This window comes from Aplidium turbinatum, chromosome 18 (assembly GCF_918807975.1).
Source record: "Aplidium turbinatum chromosome 18, kaAplTurb1.1, whole genome shotgun sequence".
Classification (NCBI taxonomy): Eukaryota; Metazoa; Chordata; class Ascidiacea; order Aplousobranchia; family Polyclinidae; genus Aplidium; species Aplidium turbinatum.
The window spans coordinates 2,241,683-2,263,211 of NC_137489.1; the positions used below are offsets into that span (position 1 = coordinate 2,241,683).

The 21,529-nt window shown below is 34.2% G+C and overlaps 1 non-coding gene and 1 pseudogene across 1 annotated transcript; one reads left to right on the forward strand and one right to left on the reverse strand.

The window, feature by feature from the left end:
* The window catches only part of LOC145787878 (cullin-4A-like), a 75,119-nt pseudogene that overhangs the window by 24,112 nt on the left and 29,478 nt on the right, over positions 1 to 21,529 (reverse strand).
* Positions 11,762 to 11,867, forward strand: LOC145788016 (U6 spliceosomal RNA). The gene has a single exon (XR_014291477.1). It is a non-coding gene; the product is annotated as a U6 spliceosomal RNA (small nuclear RNA).

The window sequence follows — 21,529 nt, forward strand, 5'->3', positions numbered from 1 at the left end:
TTTTTCTCTTTTAGATAAGTCACAATATCTGTACACACCTTTCCACAGTGATTGTCTACCAAAGTGGTGCTCCTTCAACAACAGCACTTGTTCGAAATATTTGTGGTGACGTACTTGTATTTAATATGATTGTGATATGCTAACTGTAAGCTATCAAACAAAATCTAAGACACTGTAAAATATATACCAAAGAGCATTTGTCAAGAAAAACTAGAATATACTATAATAGAAAACTACTTTAACATATTCTATATAATTTTTAATAGTTATAATATGATATTATATATATAATAAAAAATATAATAGAGAGGTATAATTTTATAGGATAATCTAGTTATAATATGTTTTTCTGCAAATACTCTTTGGTATATATTTTACAGTGTCTTAGATTTTGTTTGATAGCTTACAGTTAGCATATCACAATCATATTAAATACAAGTACGTCACCACAAATATTTCGAACAAGTGCTGTTGTTGAAGGAGCACCACTTTGGTAGACAATCACTGTGGAAAGGTGTGTACAGATATTGTGACTTATCTAAAAGAGAAAAAAAAAAAAGTTTACTCAAGCAAAAGATAGATTGTTGTTGTGTAACAGATAGTGATCATCAAAACTGAGTGATTTAACAATTTTGCATCTGTGTTTAGTGAAAAGTATTACGTAGATATACATTTTTTTTCTATTTGTTTCTAGGTTCAAACACAATTTTATGATATTTTGTACATGTCTTAAAAAATCGTTTGACGTTATTTTGAAAATGTTACACAAAATTAAAGCTTTACCTTTGGATTTATATCTGAAAAACACACGAGTGGCGGTAAAATACCATGGATATGTAAAAACAGAAAGACTAGTTGGTAAACTTATTACGTTTTGAGCCAATAAGATCAGAGAAAGACTAAAGAAGAGGAGTTTGGAAGAGATTAAAGCCGTTGTACTGTAAGATTAAGTGAAGATAAAGAGGATGAATCTACTATCTGGAAGTAATAATTAATACCAAGTGTATATGTCGGTATTACATAGACTAACCACAAACCAGTGTATTCTAAGTGAGATAAGGTAATAAAGATGAAGCACCAGGAACATGTGACCAAAAGACAGTTCAAGAGGAACTAAACAATAAGTTTAGATGTAGGGGTAAGATAAAAGAGTTAAATGAAACATGGAAATCTTTACTAAAATATGGAAACTATTAAAATATACGGTCTTCACAAGCAATCTGTTTGAGATGAGGATAAGCAGAAAAGCGGAAAATTGTTCAAATAACATATTTTTAAGAATTAAACATTACACAACATACGACAAAAGAAAGTCTGAGGAACTGATTCAATGGTGAAAAGACAATAGAAATAGTTGCGGATAATGATAAACAAATCTTTGCTTAATGGGTCTGTTGAATAAATTGGCGTCATTGGTTTGCAGTTGTTAAAAGTAATCATCATGCGTAAATGCTATGGTACTATGTATCCAAGTAGAACGTTCAAGTAATTTTTTTATGTTTAAACGTAAGTTGATGGTAAACAAACCGGTAAAGTCGATTACAGACCAAACAATTGTTAAAATCTACGAACACAAAGTTTTTTGATGTTGTGAAACAAAATTATTGCAACTGGTTTGGCTCGTGGTGATAAACGTGGATCATTTAATAAAGCATCATCATGTGTTTTCAAGCATATTTTCATCAAAACCGGTTTAGACCTGTTCAAAAGTTACCATGAAATGTATCAGACTGCTTGATTTTTGTTTAGATCTTGTAAAACACTTAAAGTTACACAAGAGGTGGAGATATTAACAAAAATTTACCAAACAATATCACAATGAAAAAAAAAAATCGTACTTTTACATGATGTAAATAAATAAACATTTTTGCCACAAAATCAATTTGAAACGATATTGTAATCGATTTAAAATAAACCGCTAATTTCATATAAATCGTGTTCAGACTTGTTTTAAAAAATGGGTTATGTCGATTCTAAACGAATGGATGGCGTTATATGGTTGGAAATAATTAATACTTTTGGTATTTCTGTATACAAACAAGTAAAATGTTATTCGTTATATGTGTTTAACTTTGATTCAGTTTCAAAATTGACATTTTGTAGGCACAAAATTATCGCAAATCACGAAGGTTACATCATTCTAACTTGAGTTTCTTTATTTTTATCCACCGTTTTTATTATAAGTAAACTCGTGATAAGTAGATTGTAGCTAGAAAACACGTAAAAACCTAATAAGTTGTTGCAAAAGTGTTGCTAAAACCTGATTGTTTGTCAGAAAATAGTAAAATAGATCAAAGGTAAAGCGATTTTTCATCTATTTATGTTGGAATCTGAGCAAACAAAAGGGACTTATTGGCAAATTTTTAGATTTCTATGTTTTTTATGTGAAAAAGTGAATCTTGTTGTGATTAAGAAAAACCACAACCGTGTGTACAAGCAACTGACGTGAGGTTAAGAAACAAAACAAACAGAATTAAGTGCTAAACATTAACCCAAAAATTGAAATACTAGATGTGGGATTTCGATCCCACGCGGACTTTAGTTCATTGGTTCTTAAGATCAACACCTTAACTTAGTGTTCAGTACGCATGATCAAACTAAAAATTGTTATATTACGTCTGTTTTAAACAACATAAAACAGTTTATTGCAATTTCATTTAAAAAATGTTTTGACTATGATAAAACAAAGACGTTTAAAGTCATAATTCAACTGTGAAAACTCGTGATCATGAAATTATGTGCTATAGCAGGTGCCTAAGCTTTTCAAACAGGAGATGCTAGCAGTTTATTAAAGGGTGTCATCCAATTAAGGGAAGCGATTAAGTTGTAAGATCCACTTCGTTAGACGAATTTGATAGGAATTAAGGAACTATGGGTTCGTTTTTATACAAATCAATCAGTGTAACAGATAAATTTTGAAGTTTGGATGTAATACAAGACAATGTATTAGGACTGGTATAAAATAATCTTTTGTTTCCGAGATCTGCTTGCGTGCTTTCACCCAGCAATGAATTGAAGTGAAAAAATTTAGTTGTGGATTGATACTCATAGAAAGTTGTTGGCTTAAATATACCTACCTCACTGAAATTAGGTTATAAGTAGATGTGGAAAAATCATTACATAAAGTTAGAGGCATATAGAACGTATAAAACAATGGGTTACTAGAAAAACATCTTTCAATGTGATAAAATAGTTTGGTATATTTGTTAGAGGTTACATATTAGGTAAGATATAATTACAAAACAGTTTAAGCACTGAGCGTTATAAAACTGAAGAACCCTAACGAAACAGCAACCTGTTATGAAAGTTCATAAACCAACATTGATTAGTTATTTATGCAAGTCAACAAGGAAACTAAAGTGAATCTTAAGTTATAACTAAAGTGAATCTTGTGTTATAAACTTATAAACTACCAACCCTTGAATGGTAAATTTACGTCAATACTACAAAATTTTTACCCGTCAAAGCATTTCATCAAAACAATGCAACTCCGTGACTTCTTCTGTTTCTTAAACAATCTTGCGGAGTGGTTCTGGAGTTTGTAAAATGCAACGCATATGAAGCCTACCAAAGACGTTTTTAATAAAACAGCATTAAGACTGATTTATGCAATACAACTTACCACGATTCAAAAATAATGTGTTGTTATTTCAAAACAGTTAGTTATAGATAATTATTATCTTTACAGATGAATTGTACTTATGGAATAGGAAGAATATACATAAGTAATCTTTAAATCGCTAAGAATGAATATGAAATTAAATTGTAGTTGTAGCAGGTAGAAAATATAAATCACTTAAAGTAATATGCTTCATAAAACTAGGCTACTAGTATAAAATTTTATCATCTACAAAGTAAACCATGCGTGTGTTTAACAAAAATAACAGGGGTTGAAAATATGAAAAAAAATACTTGTGACCATAGTATAAACAAGACACTAATCCGTTTTATAAATGTAAGCGTGGGATCGATCACGGATCCAACAGCTCAACAATAAAACCTTCAGAACCGAATGGAGGTGAAACCCTAAGTAAACAGTGTTGTCATTTAAAAGTCTCATGAGACACATCCAAAGTGTTTTATGATTTTTAGATTAAGATTATAAAAACAATTTAAGAGTTTGCAAATCATAAGTGTGCTTTAAGTTGCTGGAAATACGCTTAAGGTTGCTGGGAGTAAGCTTATGGTTGCTGGAAATACTTCATCTTAAAAAGAAAAGAATAAATAAGCGTATGTATTATTCTTGAGAGAAATAAAAAAAAATTATTTCAACAAACTGTACACTAAAACTTTTTAAAACATTAACACAAAAAAAAAACAACAACACTGTTTTAAGAAATTAAAAAATGTTAGTTCTGTAACTTACAAAACTGAAAAAAAATAATTTTAATAAATCATAAACTTTTCATTGCAAAAACCAACAACTAAAAAATACTTTTAACAAACTACAAACTTTTAAGTTCCATAATTTAAAACTGAAAACAAAATTATTTCAACAAACTGTAAACTAAAACTTTTTTTAAAACATTAGCACGAAAAAAAATAAGAAATTAAAAATGTTAGTTCTGCAACTTACAAAACTAAAAAAAAAATAATTTTAATAAATCATAAAGTTTTATTCTAATAAGATACACACGAAAAATTATTTTAAATAAAAAAATAGTTAAGTTTTGTTTTACAAACTAAAAAGTAGTTTTGACAAATCGTAAACTAAAAGTTTTATTCTAATAACATAAACACGAAAATTAATCACAAACTCAATTTTTATTAAACTGAAAAATAGTTTTAACAAATCACAAACTTTTAATTGCACAAACCAACAACCAAAAATATTTTTAACAAGCTACAAACTTTCAGTTTGTATGATTGATAAATTAAAAAAAAACATTAACTAACGAGGTGCAAACTTTATGTTCCATAATTTACTACTGAAAATTAGTTTTAACAAACGTTTAAGTTCCATAATTTACAACTTAAAAAATAGTTTTAACAAACTACAAACTTATAAGTTCCATAACTTACAAACTGAACATAAAAAAATAGTTTTAACAAATTATAATCTGAAAGTTTAACACATGAAAACATACACATGAAAAATTATGTTAAGTGACAAACTTAAGTTTTCCTTTACAAACTTAAAAAATATTTTCAACAAATTGCAATTTTATTTTTACAAGCTTAAAAAACTATTACAAAATATCACAAGTTTCTGTTGCATAATTTGTAACGTTAAAATCTGTGTTTGGAGATTTGTTTGTATGTTTTTATCAGCAGGTGTCATTACGTGTTGCAAAATTTGTAACGTTAAAATCTGTGTTTGGATATTTGTTTGTGTGTTTTTATCAGCAGGTGTCATATTCTGCTGGAGTTTGTATTTTTTTATGCTTGTCTTAAGGTAACAATTTGTGATGTAGATTGCGCTAGGTTTGTTGATTTTTTTTCCAGTCCTCAGATTGTAGAAGTATATGTTGCAACAATTTGTTCTATAGCTGTTCATTTGGGTGTTCTCGTTGTTTAAAAGAAATGTTGATTGTTTAGCTGGAATTAGCATCATCTAAAATAAAAATGTAAAATTTATTCCTGCATGATAAGCCTAAAGTTACGTTGTTTTGACCAAGCTATTACTGCAGGCTAGTTACATTTATCAAACCTTACCATAAAGTTTTAGCTGACGCCGCTGTTACAGCGAAACGAAGACCTGGTGAAATAAAGGTTTACTGAAACCAACATAAACCGAAAAGATGATAAAATGCAATATTTATTAGTGTTCAAGATGATTAAATGCAGTATTTATTAAGTTTTTTTGGTCAAGTCATGGGTTTTGCCTTACAATGAACTAAACCATTCCACTGATTAAAAGATTCATCAAAGTACAACGAAATGTTCAATCAACCTAAACATTCCAAACAACAGTGAAACCTCATATACCAATAAAATCACCAAAAGATCCCACCAATCAATGACAAGTTATGAAACTCGAAAGATCCACTCCCCATAAGAATGCAACGCAGTATTCGGAAAGACCTGGAATCGATCCAATAGACCTATCCATCAGATTCAATAGTGAAAACTCCACTCCTGCGAGCAAACAGCTTCACGAAAAAACATGGCTGCAACCAAACCGATAAAAAATTAACAAAACATACAGACACATACAGAACATATACAAAACATATACATACAGACAGTTTGCTAACTTAAACGCGATCAGCTCCCACTACGTATGGTACGAGAAAAAAAAAACAAACATTTGTTTATGGCATTTAAATCGTGATGCTCTATATACCTAGAACCAAAAGATCCCACCAATCAATGACAAGTTATGAAACTCGAAAGATCCACTCCCCATAAGAATGCAACACAGTATTCGGAAAGACCTGGAATCGAACCAATAGACCTATCCATCAGATTTAATAGTAAAAACTCCACTCCTGCAAGCAAACAGCTTAGCGAAAAAACATGGCTGCAACCAAACCGATAAAAAATTAACAAAACATACAGACACATACAGAACATATACAAAACAAATACATACAGACAGTTTGCTAACTTAAACGCGATCAGCTCCCACTACGTATTGTACGAAAAGAAAAACAAACATTCGTTTATGGTATTTAAATCGTGTTGCTCTATATGCCTAGAACCAAAAGATCTGCAGTTTAAATCAGCAACACTACATTAGCTAATATTTTGTGAGGTTGATATTTTATGTTTGTTGAGCAAGAAATATAAATAACGTTAATAAACCTTTATGATCTTCAAATATATGCTTTAGGTGTGTTTAGGACTTGTATTGGAATAATAATTATGGCAGTACTTCGAAGCGAAGATGAAAAATAGTTAAAATCACATCATTTACAAGCTCTCACTCTCAATACTTTAGAAACCGTAAATAATTCTTCTGCCAGCCTTTGCTTACTGGACTTTAGACCTTGCTAGGCTATTCTGAAGATATCATTATACAGGAAGCAGGCTGAGTTCGTGCATCCACAACAAAACTGCTTATGATAGACAAATCTCTGTTTAGTGGACTTTAGACTACTGGGTTATGAGAGTTTTTACCACCAACAGCTGTGTAGAACAAAACGGTTTCATTAATATCATTCTTAACAGATTCGAAAAATAAGAAAGGTACACATTTCAAAAACAATTATTATTTATCATATTTAAAAAAATACTTTCATAGAATGATGTCACGCGCCGAAATGAGATGGTGATACCCTACCTGTGGTGATACCCGGGGATACCGCTTCCGTCAATACCCTTGGGTCTACCTTTGGTGCTACTTCCGGTGATACCGATGAGGGGATAGAACCACATGATTAACTACTGGCCTGTTTCGTGTCATGAATTCATCATGATAACATAAAATTTTAAATAACGTTATAATGGCAAGGCATAGATAATAAGTCTTTATCAAGTTGAAGAATTGCTTTGAATAACTGTGCATGAAGTAAAATTGTCATCTCATTTCTTGATGCAACAATGTAACCACACAGTGTTTAGCTTAAGTCTTGTTTTTTTTGTTTTTTTTTTATTCTTCAGAGTAATTCTTTTGCTAAGAACAATCATGTTTGAGTTACTAACTGGTTGTTTGGTGTTTGTTACTTTGTTGGTATCCACCGGTGGGTTTACATGCTACACTGGAAAAACGATTTCGGACTACTTGAGATGTTCAGGAAATTACGATTGTACGGATGGGTCGGACGAGATTGAATGCAACATTCCTCTGGGAAGTCTGTTTAACAACTCATGTGGCGCTGACAACTATAGTTACACAGAAGAACAAAAATGTGATGGTTTTCCAAACTGCTTTAATTGCTCTGATGAACTAGATTGTTCTAACATGACTAATCAAAAGTACTTTCCTTATGTTAATTAATTAAAGTTAATTGTTATTATCAATAAGTTAATATTATTGTTGATCAATTAATTAATTAAGTTAATTTTCTTTGTTAAGGTATTGTTGTTAATTAGGCTATACATTAATTTCTTGAGTACTTTCGTAGACTCCAGACTAGACTATCACAAGATGTTGAAAGGATGACTAACTTTTTATTTCCAACGTTTCATGAGTTTGCACGACTGACTTTATCAAGGGGGCTGAAACACTCATCGTAAATTATAATTTATAATAACTGGTGAACAATCCCATTCTGTATACTGTTGTTAAAGTTAATTTATTATTATCTGTTAATTGAACCATAGGCATACGAAGCCGAGCAACGTTATCAAGTTTAACATATTAAAGATTATTATATTATTTGATTATGTTAAACTTGATAACGTTGCTCGGCTTCGCATGCCTATGGTTCAACAAGACAAACTCTCTACCGATGCTGTATCTGTTAATTGTTCTGACAGGAACACTCCCAACTATTTTAAATGCGATGAAGGATCCAAGTGCTTGCCTTTAACTTGGTTATGCGATGGAGTTGTTCATTGTACTGATGGATCAGATGAAAAACAAATTGGATTTGGTTTCAATTGCAATGGTATTCCTACAGATGGCACCCACCGAATTCCAACTTCCCTAGCTGTTCCATATCGATGCATTGTTCCACAGCAAAATATACGGCTAACACCAAGTAAGAAAAGACTTTCAGTTTGTTTTAATAATGAAGACGATTGTTATAAGACCAATGAAGATGGAAAGACAATTTTAGACATTTCCAAGTGCTGGCCTTGTCTTGATGGAACAATTATACAACGTCAGCAAGTGTGTGATACTGTGTTTGATTGCGCTGACTTATCGGACGAATGTTTATGTGAAAGACAATTTACCAGCGAGATTTGTGATTATTTGCTTGTTGATAACAATTGGTCCAAAAACAAAGTTCCATGCGAGTTGGGAACCAAATGCATTGATGTTCATCAAATATGTGACGGCTCTAATGATTGTCCTGGTGGAAGTGATGAAACCCGATGCACATATTCTCTTGATTGCTTCAATATAACAATTGAATGTTATAGGTAAGACAGTCATATTTTTTTTTACATTTTCTAAAGAAGTTCAAAAAGATTAATTCAAGATGAAAACATTTTAAGGTTAAGCGTACTTAAAAAAAAAGATATTTGTAATCAAATGAAAAGCCTCATTTTGAAAAGTATTCTTACATATCAAGATTAATGAGATCGTAAAGCCACATAATTTTCTGATTTCAAGTGAGCACATCGCCTCTTGTGAAACGTGCACTGACAATGTCTCGATCGACCAATTTAAAACCATCTCTCGAGGTAGATCTGATTATTAGACTACGATCATGGAAGCCTTAAGAATCAAACGTAACAATCCATCTCTCAACCAGCAGTTATTCGCCTGTGGCTCATCGTTCCTTTTGTGTGTGTTGTAATTGTTTGTCCAATGCCTGTAGTCTACACCTCATGTGATCTGTTTCCCATCGCGTAATTTACTCGCAATCATTCTCATATGAATTTTTCAGTTTGTGCTTTTCAGTCCAGAGTGTCGTTACAGTTAGAGTGCAAAGTCAAATTTGTCTTACGATTTTTCATTTGATGTATACTGCAGATTTAATTCCTGATGAGGACACACGTACGTGTCAAAAACGTTTGAGTTTATTTTAATTATGTTATATTTTTTGTGTGTAATAAGGTTACTATGTTTTATTTCTCTGTGGTTCAACAAAGCAAAGTCTCTACCAAAGCTTTATCATTCCAAAATAAAGTCACTAATGAAGTTGGTGTTTTTAAAAACATTGTTAACAATTTAATAATTTAAAAAATAATGGTGACATTACTACCATCTTTCGATTACATCAAAAGTTTGTCTGCTTTTCATTCTTTCAATGTCAGCTGCTGAAATCAGTTATTTGACATCAGATATCCGCAAATCTTCCACTAGTACCGACTGCACTGAATCTCACTAAGGAAAATTTCAATATTTTTGTGAGGTACTTTTAAAGGCACAGAGTGTGCAACAAGAACAGACAGTGGCGTCTAGTCCATGAGGAGTAGGCTTCCTAAAATTTGGTTACCTTGGTTATTTTCAATGTAGTTTCATGCAATTTTTTTTTCAACTTCTCCACATAAAAAATTTTTCTGCGTACGTGACTGATTTAAACAAAGTTTTTTTTAGAGTTAAATGTTCAGTACTTTATCTTTGTGACAATACAGCAGGAATAGTAGGCTACGCTAATTCCAATGATTAGTTTTTCAAAACCTGTTGTCGAATTGAGAGAAATCAAGAAATCAAGTTTAGTCTGTTATGACTCTTTTTTGTGTTGAGCATAATATGAAAATATTCAGGTTTTATTATAACTGCGTTTATTGGATAACTTATTGGGTAAAATATCAAATTTTATAGATTAAATATTACCTAAGGCTAAGTTTTACGTCAAATTGAATGTTTGTGCTTCTGACGTTTCCCCCAATCAAATGAGTTACGCTACGCTACTGCATGTGACCGTTCATTTCGTAATTTACAACATGTTGAGTTCATTTATCTTGTGTTGAATTGTTTTTGTTTTTTATATTACTCGAATCAATTCCAGCTCAAGTTTTAATCGGATCAACGCCGTAAAATGTGATGGACGCATCGAGTGTTCTCGCGGAGAAGATGAATGTGGAGCTGACTGCCTTTGTGAGTCTGAAGCATTGTCAAATCTAACACAACAGCAATGACATGTCTAGAATAGTAAAGAACAAAAGCAAAAAGAAGAACGAATTTAGTTATTAAAAGTTATTAAATCTATAAAAAATAAATAAAATTAGAATAGTTTGAGTAAAGTATTTCCACGCTTTTCAGCGTTTTAAGATTTTGTAAGTTTCGCTTTCAACTTTCAACTCATAATCAAACGACATAGCTTGACTTTCGCAACAAACCTAAAGGAACAAGCTACGTCCATAAGAAATTTCTTTCGAAATGAAACAAAACCAAAATAGGGAAATTTTTATCGAACTAAAATTATCCTAAAACTTGAAATATTTTAATTTTGAATAGCCCAAGTTAGCTTTCACAATGTTATTGGATTTTCCATTGTTCAAATACCGAAAACTTGGTCAAGCTACTCTAAAAAATGAATATTGCATTTCAGTAACGTTTGATCTAGCTCAGGGGTCACCAACCTTTTTTGCATGCGGGCCACTTTGGCACTAAGGAGAGCTGTGGCGGGCCGCACTAAAAAAATGTTAGGTAGGTTGACTCTTATGCTAGAAAAGAACGCATTTCGTACCCAATATCCAGCGTTACATGTTGTTCATATTTATGTTAGAATACCGCAGCAACAAAATTAATCGAACAACACTACTGCCAGGTCAAGCTCCTTTTACAACACTTTTGACTTTTTTAACAATGCCTAATAAACGAGGCCACTTGTATTGCGCACGTATAGCGAGGCGAGCGGTTTCATCGGAATATTCATCGCCAAGCAAGAGTGGTGTTGTCACTTCGCTTCACAAAAGATATCTTGCAATTAACAATTTCAGTAAACAAGGAAATGTTTGACACATCGCAATACAGGCAACAATAGTGACCGGCAAACATATCAGCGAAAAATAGGCTCCAATAACAAGGAGAAAGAAACCAGGCACCATGAAACAAACGCTTGTGGAAATCACCGAAAAATCGTAATTCTATCGTAATTCATGAACAGTCTTCCCTTTAATAAAGCAATGAGTTGGTTTTACATCCTTTTTGTGAGAGTCTATAAAACCGTCTTTCTTTTATTATAGACAACTGTCACTTGCGATGCTTATCAGCGTGGCAAGAATTTGTTGATTAACAACATTTTGCAATCTTCGGCAGTACATGCTTCGGCAATACTAAAATTGGAACGATACAGCAGAGAAGATTAGCATGGTCCCTGCGCAAGGATGACACGCAAAATCGTGAAGCGTTCCATATTTCTTAAAAAAATAACATTTTGCAGTACTAAGCTAAATATTTTCATAATACAATCAGAAAAAGTCTTTCAATTTATATATAATATTTTGCCAATTTATTATAACTTGAGTTGGCACACCGATCTATTTTGCCAACAAAAACCTGCATAAAGAGAACACTGCTCGTGAAACACAATAACGATGAAACGCACACTAGTGCTTACATGACATTTGCAAACTTAAAATAAGCAACCCTATGCTCACAGACATTTTCGAACTTCAAAAACAGACATTTTAATCAACCACTGGGACAGTGTGGCTAGACATCGCATTGGAATAGCTTTAAGCAACCCCCCCCTAGAACTATAATCTGATTGGTAGATCGGTGGAATCGTATGCAAAGCGAAAATATGCTTCCCGGAAAGTATTTTTTGCCTTCGTTGCTCTTTAACTCCTCAAGAAAAGTATTTTTGGTTATACTTGTACGCTGATACCTTCCGCGGGCCGCAGCGATACAGCGTGGCGGGCCGCATGCGGCTCGCGGGCCGCCAGTTGGTGACCCCTGATCTAGCTTAATTGCTCTTCCTGTCGAAAGTTTAAATGCAAACGATCACCATGACTTGAACTATCTAGTTATCTTAAAAATTAGTTACCACTTAGGTAACATTACTTTTTTATTTTCATCATCTTCTGAAGTTGTTGCGAGGATTGACCGTGCTAAACAGGGGCGTGGTCAGGAGGGGAGGAGCAAAAAGAGTAATTGCCTAAATAGTTTAAATAAACATGTCAACCTGTGTTACAGATTTTTTTGACAGAGTTTGATTATTTATTTACGCCAAAAGTACTTTGAAAATGCACAATTTTGAGATCTTTTTTTTAATTTTTCTGGATAAGATCGCAAACCCCCTCCAGGTGCTTTGCTTTCGCCGACTCGTTGCCGGGCTTACTGACACGTGCAATAATACTTGTTTGCCTCTCCCCCAAAATTTTGTGCTGTCTACACCCCTGGTCCTAAACGTTTTCACAATTGTAGAATTATTTAAATTATTATCAATATTATTAGTAATATTATCATCATAATAATATTATCAATATTAATAGGCCTATATCTTATCCAGTTATTAACGTAGGCTAACTTACTATTAATTTCATAACAAACTGAACGTTTATCGTTTAACTTCATCAATGAAAAAAGCATTGATCAAACTATCACCATCGTGTACTTCTATTTCAGTCGAATCCCCTTACTGTGATTGGTTCAATTGCAGTTGGTATAGCAGCCAACCAAATACAGAACTACAAGGTGAATGTGGCGAACGTTGCGGGCCACCGCCCGAATGTGCATGTAATCAAAAGGTAGCTTGCGAAGACTCAAGCGATGAACTGTTTTGTCCTCTTCTGAAGCGTTGTGATCAAAACAATTCTTCATCACGAATTTATCACGATCATTGTACAGGAGACAAGTAAATAGAATGTTGGAATAGTATATGCAGTAAATACCGGTGTGCCAGGTTTACGATGACTTCACAATAATATCTTTGAGCCAGCAGCTCAGCTGCTGTTCAATGAAACAATTAGATTAAAAATCTCCAATTTTGTAGTGTGGGGATAAAATCAGAAACGCAATGTTGGATATTCTGGTTGACGGTAAAGCATAAGTTACACGTACGCCTCAACAAGCCGACGCATACGCTTGAAAACTGTAATGCATGATGTTAAAATTCGGACTTAATAACTTCGTAGACGTTAAAGTTCCGACAAATTCTTTCCGACTCTACAACTATGCCTTACACTGCGTGCTTATGACACGATGTCAGATGCGGACAATCACTGAGTTTTCAATTCTATCATATAGATTTCAATACAGAAGAACGTCGGGGAGATCCTCCAACAGTGCCCAGTGTCCTACAGAGCCCAACCTCCGGCTTTGGCGGCAATGCATTCTGATTTTACTCTTAAGCGAGTTTAAAGTATTGTAACGTGACCAACGATGCCCCTACTACAACTTGGAAGTTTAACTAGAGACGTGCAGCTGGCTGTAAAAGAATGTCAAATTTTGAGGAGAGTTTCATTATTTTGCGTCAAAATGAAAACGTGTTCATCAACACATCATCACCTTTATCACATATTTAGCGATGTCGTTGTGAATAGGTTGCCTGTAGTCTCATCTGTTACATTTTGCAATAGCATAACTGCACCAGTTAGAAAGTTACAGCTTGTTTTGTTCAAAATGGTGTTGGTGCCAACAGTGCCCACCAACGATAGTTCCTTGCCCAACAGTGCCCACAAGGTTGGAACCTTGCACAGTGGAATGAAATTGTTCTCTAACAAGTCCTGGCAACATAATTATACAAAATGACTTCCTGGCAGCATATGCTACAGACCTTCCATCATCGCAATCAGATGAAGATCTCCACCATGCAGCATCTCCAGATTAAGCTTTTTGCAAATGTACTCCATTTACAACAGAAAACCAAGAGCAGCCCCAAGTTACAAGCGATGGTATGTTAGAAACCCAAGTCTATATATCACTTCTGATGAAACATACTGATATAGGAACCCAGGAAGAACTTTTCCCATGTGGATCATTTCCAATCTCCTAAAGCAGATTCGCCGAAACCTACCAAAAAACAAAAGGAGGAAAACCTGTTATCCCCATTAGCTCAGTGGTTAAGAGCCTGACTTTCTACACAAAAAAACCCCAAGATCAAGCTGCGCTGGTTCGACTCTCGGGGTGCGTTAAGTAACGCATTTCTAGATTGCCCTCCATTCAGCGGCACATAGTGGATGAAATAATTATCCGGTAACAACACCTTAACAACAAGAGGAAACTTCACTCTGCCAATTTCAGTGACCGGGCCTGCGTCTGTGATTCAAAGCCTTTACTAGGAGGCTAACTTATGTGAAACTGCCTAATCTATCAAAGGTTTTGTCAGTCCGAGGATAAAGATTAAATCTAACCAACCAAGCACTAGCGTTAATACAGGCTACACAGTACACACCCGTTGAAAATATACTTTGCAAACAGCTGGTAGAAAAATCAAGAAAGACAAATGGACGAATGGTACTTCAAAGTGGACAGACAAAAAGAAGAAAAAAAAAAAAAAAAAGTAAAAAAATCCTTTCTGTTTCCTGAAAATTCTGCTTGCAACAAAAAAGTTGTGCCATACGATGATGAGAAGACATGCTTGGCAGCGAAGAAGATAGTCCACAGGAAAGAAAACTGCAAAATTTAACGACTGGGCTACAATACATACTTGCAAAGGTGGAAACGAAAAAATTGGTTCAAAACTATGTGGGTATGGTTGAAAGTTACAACAAAAAGTACGTTACAACAATAAATGGATGAATCAATCAATCAATTGTTTATTCATCAACAAACAAAGCACAAAAGTGACATAAAACAATAATACATACAATGTTTAGGTTTTGTTATGCATAGGGAGACAACGAAACGACCATAAGGTCAACTAGTCAGTTGCCATCCTGAAAAGAATAATTTGAGTTATGAAAGTAATCAACAATTTAACCAAATCGGTTACAATCAAAAAAGAAAACACAAACAAGACTAATACTTCGATTAGTAACTTACAATTAACTGTCAGCTTCATAGAATTGTATAATGTATACGAGATTTTCCAACGAACAATAATGATGAAAATCACAGAGGGACAGTGGACACCAACTCAATAGACATTGTTGAATTTTAGAATATGCTTAAGTCAAATGAAAACCCCCATGAAAAGAGATCAGTCGAAGTCTCATAAAATTCTGACTTTTATACTTCCAAAAGAAGAAGAGATTAAAGCAGTTAAGCTGCAAGATATAGTGTTTGCTCGACAATATTACTTCAAGAAATTGCTCGTGGGCACTGTAGGAACCGTACATGGGTACTGGGCAGTATATGACACCTGTATCCTACAGTGCCCACACTTTGGAAGCATTCTTATATTGTCATTATACAAATATAGCTTATCGTACAACATAAACTAAACTATCAAAAAATAACTCAAACTCTCAAAGACAGTACGGTACTAACAATATTGTTGAAAAGCTTCTAAGGCAGTGGTTCCCAACCTGTGAGAAAGCATTTGGGGGTCCGTAATTACCTTGATGAATTTTGGAAAAAAACGAAAAGCGATCTTTTTACTTTCATTTCTCTCATTAAATTTGCTTACTTTGAAAAAGTTTCGGCATGGCGCTTTTGGTCACCTTAAGATTCAAATAGCCTACTGCTGACATTTCTTGAACAATTCATTTATTTTCTTATTTGAGCAACTGTTTAACCTAATATTTTTCGCAGGAGTCATAGCGGCAATGCAATATGACACAGTACAGTAGTTGAGTAGCATAATTATTACAATAGTCAATAGTATGTTAATTGAGTTTCATGCAAAATTTAGGTAGGGGTCCGCAGAATTAATAATTTGTCTAAAGGGGTCCGTGGACAACATAAAGGTTGGGAACCACTATTCTAAGGAAAACATTCAGAAAAACTGGGCACTGTTGACTACATCCCCTATATCATGTTATTTAACAGTGTCACTATTCTTTCTATCTCTTACCAGGAAAGAGACTTGGAAAGGTTCAATGACGTAGTTTAATGGGATATTACCGAAAAGCAGTCAATCAAATGGTCGGATAGTTCTACTAATAAGATGATAAATGAAAATTCTTGAAGGACTTTAACGTGGTTCACTCACAGCTTCTCATGTAACTCTAATTTCGATTACAATTTATATCACCACCAACTCTCATCTACTCGTATTCGATTACTTCAATTCTCAATCAGCAATAATCTCTGCATCTATTACCAACTACTACAACAACAATCTATCATAATTACACAAATTACACCACTATTTATAGCACGTTGTTTGGTCTAGTAACTTCGAGAAGGTTACGTAATGTTACATCATAAGAACTCATTGTTCTGTCAAGTTGCACTACACGTAAACATTCAGAAAAACTGGGCACAGTTGGACTACATCCCCTATCTACATCATGTTATTTAACAGCCTTCCTTGTGTCACGATTATTGACTGGTAATCTGACCTAGTTTTGACTTTACTTCCCAGCACTTATTCTTGCGGTTGCTGTTTAGTCCATTGTTCGGTATTAACAATGGTTGTTTGTGACGCTATTAATATGTAAAAGTGGCTTTTCTGCATTTGCTAGCGATTTCTATTTCAATTTCATGACTTTCTTTCGCTGCAGATGCAATTACGTGGCAGATTGTGAGAATTTCGCCGATGAGTTGAATTGTTCATCTTTGACTCATTTTTATTGCGACGACAACAAAAGATTTCTTCCAACAAGCAGAGTGTTCGATAGAACTTTTGATTGTGACGATTACACGGATGAATGCCCTATCACCAACTCAATTATTTCTTCACAAAGAGAATTGATTGGAAACGAAGTCTTGTATGTTGCTTTGTGGATCATAATGATATCAGCGGTGGTAGGAAACTTAATCGTAATCATTAAATCATCTGCGGACATCGTGGATGCCAATCGAAACGCAAACGCTTCTTCAAGTACAACTGGTCTCTGTTTCAACATCATGCTCCTAAACTTAGCAGTGTCAGATTTCCTGATGGGTTTCTATCTTTTATTCATTGCTGCAAAATCTGTTGAATTATCTGGAAGATATTGTCCAGAGAGACGAAATTGGTTACTCAGCAATCAATGTGTGTTCGCTGGTGTCCTTGCTGTAGTTTCAAGTCAAATGTCAGTTTACATGTTGGTTGTGATGTCATCCTATCGATTGTATGTAGTTAGGAAACCTTTCAAAGCAAAGTTCATGAGTTGGAGGCGTCTCAGTTCCATAATCGCATGCTTGTGGGTCTTGTCAATACATCTTGCTGTCATTCCAACTTTTCCATCAATCTCCAACAACCTGGCAACTGAAATTGAAATTGTTATAGATCAACCTTATGCAGGTTACGGTGTGTTCAACATAAACGGATTACAAAATTTAGTTAAAAAAGCAAACCAGCTTCCAGGTGAAAGAAAAAGTATTCCAGAAGTAACATCTATATCAATTTCAAGTTTTTGCCAAATATTCAACGAGTCTTCCATCGTTCCATATTATTGTGAAGAATCTACCAAAACCACATTTGGAATATTCGGGTATTACAGCACAGACGGAATATGCTTACCAAGGCAAGTAAGCCTAAGGAGTTTTAAAACACTTTTCTTAAGGATTTAAGGGTATTCAAAATAAAAGTAATTTAAATGTTTATTTGCAATTTTGACTGGTTTACTTCTGTTTTTTGTTTGTATTTGTTGGAAAGAAATGAAACGCATGAAAATTACAAAACCTTGAAAGAGCTGAAAAAATCAAACAAGTAACCTGGCGGCTGGGGCCACACTGTTCAAGATTCCATGGTTACATTGCTTGACATTACTTTTTTTAACGTTCAGTGGGTAGGAGGAGGCATTTTTTTCAAATCCAACTTTAACCCTTGTTTTAGGATATAACAGGGCATTTTATTGTTTTAAAAATACTACATAAAATTCTTTACCCTGAAAATTAATTTTTGCAAGGACTCTTATTCATCAAGTTACAAAAATTGCCGCTCTACTATTCAATTACGTCGTTTCAAGTGCAAATAAGATCTGCTACTTCACTAATACTCGCCGACACGTCGCAAGACTGCAGCGAACAGTTTTCTGGTTCACATTTTGTATGACCTAATTATCTTCATAATTCGCAGAAAAATTATCATTATTAAATAGCAATCACTGAAATAGGGAGTAGGGTACTGCACTAAATTGATGAATTTAAGTGTATCGTATTGTGAAGCTTTCGCTGCACAATTGTGGCTTCGTCAGTGACTACATATCTATCTTATCAAATAAGAAGGTTTAAAATTCTACTTTGTCCAGTAAAACTTTTCTGTTACAGTAGGCCTACTGTGAACCTAACCCAGCAAATTGTCTTCTTGAAACGGTTGACTGTCTGTCTCATATATCATTAGCATAAACCTTTAGTCACGCAACAACAGTTTACCTGCCTCATTTTTAATAATCAAAAATTGATTTTACTGTTATGGCATCGTCAGTTTGATAAATGACGTCATCAGACAGACAATGCTATAACAGTCGAAATCGAGTTCTACTTTGGCGAGAATGGTATGTAGCCAAGCCATTGACGAAGCCATAATTGTGTAGTAAAAGCTATACAATACCCTTGGATCAATTTAATGTGATACCCTACTCTCTATTTTTTCTTTCAGAATATCTGTATTTCCAGTACCTACCTTTTTGCGCATGTGCGTAGTCATGCGCACGAACTGAAATTACGTTTAAGTGCATTGCAAGTAACATTTGAACTTTAAATACCATAAACAAAAAGTGACATCAATACAAGATGAGATACGTTTACGCAAAAAGTAATTTTGAGGGGGAGAGTTGGACAGAAATTTCAAAACATTTTTGCCAGAGGTCTTAGAATGTAGCCTACTGTTGTATCCTAAAACCATACCTTAAGTTGAAATTAAAATTAATTCATGCTATCCCTATATTTCTGGTTTGGTGATGAAAACGTCATTGGGTACCGCACCTGGAATGATTGTTGGCGTTTTCAAGATAACCTACAATCAATGCATTTGCATGTGACATTATCGCAACAGAAATTCGTGATACAATTTTGGTAGAGGTTATTTTTTTTAACCATACACAAGTAAAACCTAACAGCCAGACGACATTTAACTTAATAACATGAAAATAAACTAAAAATTACAAGCGTTTTCGGCCATATACTCATGTTACTCATGTCAGTTGGTTGCTTGAAAAGGGCTAAAATGAGTATGGCCGAAAACGCTTGTAATTTGTAGTTTATTTTCATATTATTATGTTAAATGTCGTCTGGTTGTTAGATTTTACTTGTCTATGGTTAAAAGAAATTCATAAAACGAGCAACAATTTATTCGACTGACGAATTAATAATATCGCAGTATTTTGACATCAATCGCTTATAATTTTCATCTCAAAAAGATATTGTAACATCAGGATACATTAATTGAATTGGCAACTTGAGGTATTAGAGTGAAGAAACTGCTTCAGTTTTTCTTCTGCAACCACTTTTTACCTTTTTGTACTCAATAGCATCATGGGGAAGATCATACGCAGATAAAATAAGTTTCCAAATGCTTCCTGTGGGAAGGATCTATTCTATTTTGTGTAATAAGATTGCATCAATAGAACAAATACCAAAAAATCGCTTTAGTTGTATAGGCTAGGATACGTCTAATAAGTTTTTGTAACCCTACTCACTTTATTTTCACATTTACCAGATATTACGGCGCTGCAAACGAACCGGCATTCATTTACTCATTTGTGATTTTAATGATGAATTTTGCAGCATTCTTCTACATGTTCATTGTTTACGTGATGCTTTACTATGCTGCAAGTTACAAAAACAACCAAGGTAATGTGTTTGCTGGTAAATAATAATAATGAGTTCTTCAACTGCCATGGTCTTTTACACACAGTCCTTTTTTTCAATTTTGAATCATATTTAAAATGTTTTGACGTTGTTATCCGACTCTTCTCACTGCTCTACGGAAGAAAGACAAACGGTAAAGTTATTTATCTCTTTTAACGACCAGAGCTGGAATCCAAACCTACCAACACTATCAATGATCATGGTCTTAGAGTACTTGTTAACTATTTGTCACTGTTTCAGTTTTACAAGCAATCTTCTTACCCATATTAATGGCTGCGCTGTATTGCTTAGGTTTGCTTACTTGTTGTTTATTAATCTGCGTTCATGCACGAAGTACTATATTCATTATTCAACCTCCACTTATTATTATAGCCGCAGCTAGACAAGGCAATGTCAACACCGTCAGTCAAGCACAAGCCAAAAGAAGCAAAGACTTATCGGGAACAATCATGCGCATCATGATCACCGACTTCTTGTGTTGGATTCCTATTTGCATTATGTCCTTCCTGTCGTTTGGTGGAGTTAAAATACCAGATTTTGTTTACGTGATAACTGCCATCTTTCTCATTCCGATCAACAGCGCAGTGAATCCGTGGATATACTCGTCATTTCTAGGAAGAAAGATAAAGAAGATTCCGTCACTGATACGCATCCAAATGCAGCAAAGGCAAAGTTCATGAACAACAAATCACATGCAGATGTTGACAGGGGCGCCGGAACGATTTTTGACTGTGGGGGGCAAGATTACGAAAAAAGGGCACTTTTGTTTACTAAAAGGCCAATTTTTTTCAAGTTTTAAGATAAGATATAGCGAGTAATGATAGCCTACAAGTGTCCGGTATACAAAGAAGGACATCATGCTATGTTATAATGATGTAACCTATTGTCAAACCTTAAAGCAGCCTGCGGCCATGGCCGCTAAGTAGTGCTTGAATGACCGCCGGTGCTACCTCCTCAATCGGCCAAGTTTGGCCGCCGGTCTCTTCTAGCCAATTATTTAATTTCGCATCGAAAATATGTAGTATCAAAGAGTGACGCAAAATTAGGTCAGCGCGTCATAATCGCCACTGTTGCATTGTGCGGGGATATTTGTTATTGATGGAATATATCCATCTGCGACCACCAGCTATAAGTTTTGTTTGTAACTCCTGAAGTTTATTTTAACAACGTGTTAATCCGAAGTGCTAATTTACATCGGCTGGCAATATTGTCGTTTTTATGTCGGTTCGATGTTGT